Source organism: Lathamus discolor, unplaced genomic scaffold, assembly GCF_037157495.1.
Source record: "Lathamus discolor isolate bLatDis1 unplaced genomic scaffold, bLatDis1.hap1 Scaffold_66, whole genome shotgun sequence".
Classification (NCBI taxonomy): Eukaryota; Metazoa; Chordata; class Aves; order Psittaciformes; family Psittacidae; genus Lathamus; species Lathamus discolor.
In genome coordinates, this window is record NW_027069383.1 from 1,638,334 (window position 1) to 1,642,432 (window position 4,099).

The 4,099-nt window shown below is 46.5% G+C and overlaps 1 long non-coding RNA gene across 1 annotated transcript; it reads left to right on the forward strand.

The window, feature by feature from the left end:
- The first annotated feature begins 746 nt into the window (after positions 1–746).
- LOC136006771 (uncharacterized) lies at positions 747–2,060 on the forward strand. Its single transcript, XR_010609259.1, has 3 exons — positions 747–896; positions 1,059–1,153; positions 1,621–2,060. It is a non-coding gene; the product is annotated as an uncharacterized LOC136006771 (long non-coding RNA).
- The last annotated feature ends 2,039 nt before the right edge of the window (positions 2,061–4,099 follow it).

A 4,099-nucleotide genomic window follows, 5' to 3' on the forward strand; every position in this document is an offset into this window, starting at 1 on the left:
TTCGGTATCCCAGAGTCTTAGCCACAAAATTTCAGCTGCAGGCTCATCCCCAAAGTCTGAGTTTTATGGTTTTAGCCACAGTCTCAGTTACAGCCTCAGCTCCGAAGTCTGAATCCCAGAGTCTTAGCTAAAGAGTCTCAGCCACAGTCTGAATTCCAGTCTTCTCCACAGTCTCTGCCCCAGAGTCTGAATTGCATAGTTTTAGCCATGGAGTGTCAGCAACAGTCTCAGCCACAGAGCTTGAGTCCAACAGCATCAGCTCCAAAATCTGCGGCCCAGAGTCTCAGTCACACTCTCACCCACAGAGTTTCAGCCACAGTTTCAGACATAGTCTTAGCCACAGAGTCTGAGTCCTAGATTCTCAGCCCCAGTCTCAGCCCTTGAGTTTCAGTCCCCGAGCCTCAGCCCCAAAGTCTGAATCTCCAAGTCTCACCTATCTGAACCAGAGAAAACGCAACAAAAAATCAAAGCCAAGGAATACCCACGGAAAAAACAGCAAGCAATTGCAGAACAAGCAGGGCACTCACCAAACAGCCAAGGATCAGCTTCGGTACAACCAGGGAGCAGCCACAGAACCAGAGCCAGGTAATACAAAGACCGAGCTGTGGCTTATCAGGGTGCTTTTATCCCAGGTGGTGGTTTGCCACTCACCTGCCCCAGCCCATTGAGGGAGGAGCTGCGGGTGGGGCTTGTGGTATATGAGGCACAGTCTTTACTCAGGGAGCTCATTTAGGGTTCAGCTCTCATCAGGATGTGTTCTCTGGTGTTAGCTCAGGTTTTTTGGCTTTAGAGCTTTGTGGTTTGTTTCAGGTGGGTTTTTTTAGGGGTAGGCTTGAATTGGTCTTGTTTCAGTGAAGACCTTCAGCTCATGTTAAGGCTTACCAGTGTGTGCATTAGTAAGTGTCTTTGTGTAGAGTTTTTTTAGGTGTTATATTTGCAAGTGGTGGTGGTGAGGCAAGAAGAAACTTGCAGCTGTTCTCAGGGGGAGGAGTTGTGGCAAAGGTAATCTTTGCTTGATGTCCTGGTTAACGGTGTATCATTCCCGTTCCTTTTTACAGATGAAGAAAAGGTATATGGCTAGAGAAGGAATGTACTGGTGAGCCAAAAAGGGGTTTGTCTCAAGTGTGGCTTTGGACCTCTGCCCTCGTGAAAAGTGAGTTGAAAGAGCATGCCCGGAGAGGAGCAGGAAGGAGTTGTAAGGTCGGTGGGGAAGAAAGGCTGTTAAAGAGGCAGTGTCTTTGGGCAGGTAAAGGGAGCAGGTTATTATTCAGTTTGAGCTTTTATGGCTTTATAAAGCTAAAGCACAGCTGGGGGTCGTGCCTCAGAGTCTCAAATTCAGTAATCTCTCAGGGCATAGCTCCAGGTTGTTTTTACAGCTCTGTTCTTTCAATATATGTCTGCCCAGAGCTGACTCTGTCCAGCCCCCTTGCCAGTTAAAGTGAGAGGCCATTAACCGGCTGAAGCAGCAGCTCAATGCAAAATAGTTTTTAGTATCGGAAGGCATTTTTTCATTTGAAACGTCAAAGGGTGACGTAACTCAGCGGCAGGAGGGCTTAGCACGGAGAAGGCCGACATTTTGAGCACCGTATCGGCAGACATTCATTTCTATTTATTTCTCAGGTTTCACATCCGCATCGGGAGAGGCGAAGCCGCACAGTTAGAGGGGATGTACGAAGCTAAGAGGGTTTTATACTGGGCTGGCGACTGACACCATAGCCCAGTACGATGGCAGGGTTCACAGTCTTTCTCGCAGCTGCTGCGCAGTCGCCTTTGGTGTCGGATGAGTACTCGCAGGGAGTCGGGGAGGTAAGGAGAATGACTGCAGGGTCAGTCACTTCTCCCCAGAGCGACGGTCACTCGTCTCTACTCTCTCAGGTCTTGCAGGGGAGGGGAGCCCCAGAGCACCACTTGGAAACTTTTTTGGGACTGTGACATGGGAGCTCCGAGCCATGAGGCTGGCTCGAGACCCACGCCACTGCGGAACCTGAATAGATGGACTCCTTTTTGGAGCCGGAGGGCAGGAGATGAGGTCAGGATGGCAGGCAAGAGTTTGAAAGGTAGCACGGGGGAGAGGGAAAGGGAGGGTGTTTCATCGCAACAATTACAGTTTCAGAGTCGGGCTCACAGCCGGACTGTCACAGCAGTTTCGGCGGTCGGTGTTGGAATCCCATGGTTAGGTCAGACTTCGTTCTGGGGCTCTGCGGGAGCCTCACTGTCTCTGTCCCATCGACCCACCGGTGATCGAGACAGACAGAGCATTCCATCTTGGGAGTGGTCTTCCACGAGAGAGTTTGTCTTTTTGGTGTCACAGAGTCTATAGTGTTCTCTTGGCGTGTGTGTATATGTGTTTGCTTAGGAAATGTTGTGACCATGGCATGTAGTTGTGGGAGGTGGCATGGAGTTGAAGGGCGATGCGTTCGGTGTAAGCTTAGTGCTTTACTTGTGTGTGGGGAGTGTGTTGTAGACTGAAAGAGTTCTCCTTTTTGGATTTTTAGGGAAAAAAAAAAAAAAACAGCCAGGGGAGGGGTTTATCCTCCCCCAGCTGGGTTTTTTTTCTCGGGTCCTGGCCGGTCTGAGAGGCGATGTTCATCGCCTATGTTTGGGTGCAGGCCGGTGCAGGGACGGGATTTTCTCAGGCAGGGCATTTTCGGTGTTCTCGGGAACATAGTTCCTGAGGAGTTCGGAAGACAGGTTGGGGCTGTTGTCACTCATTAGGGAAGAAATTCTGAGTGTTGGTGTGGCAGTCTAAACTAAATGCAAGGTCGATGTTAATGGGATTGGTTGTAGAATGATAGTGTGGCTTTTAGAGTGTTGCTATTAGTATTAGAAAGCTGGTGTCAGTATGAGAACTTTGGTGTCGGTATTGGAATGTGGTTTCAGTCTCAGAAGGCCGGTCTTAGTCTTAGAATGGAGAATTTAGTCTCAAAAGGTGAACTTAGTCTTAGAGTACCAGTATTAGTCTCAGAATGGTGAACACAGTCTTTGAGTGCTGGTTTATTCTCAGCATGGTGAACTTAGTCTCTGAATGGCGAAGTTTGGGAAAAAACGGTGAAGATCTGCATTGAAAAGCTAAGGTATGCATGGAAACGCTAAGGTATCCATTGAAAAGGTCAGTTCTGCATTGAAATAGTATGTTCTCACTTGAAACGCTAAGCTCAGCATTGAAACGCTAAGATCTGCATTGAAACAACAGGTTCTGCTTTGAAACGGTACATTCTGCATTGAAACACTACATTCTGCTTTGGAACCTAAGGTGCATTGAAACTCTGAAGTTCTACGTTGAAACAATAATGTCTGCATTGAAAAAATAACTTCTAATTTGAAATGCTACGTTCTGCTTTGAAACGGCAAATGTCTGCATTGAAACGCTAAGTTCTGCATTGAAAGGCTAAGTTCTGCATTGAAACGCTAAGTTCTGCATTGAAACGCTAAGTTCTGCATTGAAACGCTAAGTTCTGCATTGAACCGCTAAGTTCTGCATTGAAACGCTAAGTTCTGCATTGAAACGCTAAGTTCTGCATTGAAACATAAGCTCTGCAATAAAACGCTAAGTTCTGCATTGAAACGTAATTTCTCACTTGAAACGCTAAGCTCTGCTTTGAAACGCTACGTTCTGCTTTGAAACTGTAATGATCCGCATAGATAGGCTAAGGTATGCATTGAAATGCCAAGTTCTCACTTGAAATGGAACGTTCTCATTGAAACGCTAAGTTCTGCAGTGAAACAGTAATTTCTGCATTGAAATGCAAAGTTCTGCAATGAAACGCTAAGTTCTGCATTGAAACGCTAAGTTCTGCATTGAAACGCTAAGTTCTGCATTGAAACGCTAAGTTCTGCATTGAAACGCTAAGTTCTGCATTGAAACGCTAAGTTCTGCATTGAAACGCTAAGTTCTGCATTGAAACGCTAAGTTCTGCATTGAAACGCTAAGTTCTGCATTGAAACGCTAAGTTCTGCATTGAAACGCTAAGTTCTGCATTGAAACGCTAAGTTCTGCATTGAAACGCTAAGTTCTGCATTGAAACGCTAAGTTCTGCATTGAAACATAAGCTCTGCAATGAAACGCTAAGTTCTTAATTGAAACGCTAAGTTCTGCAAG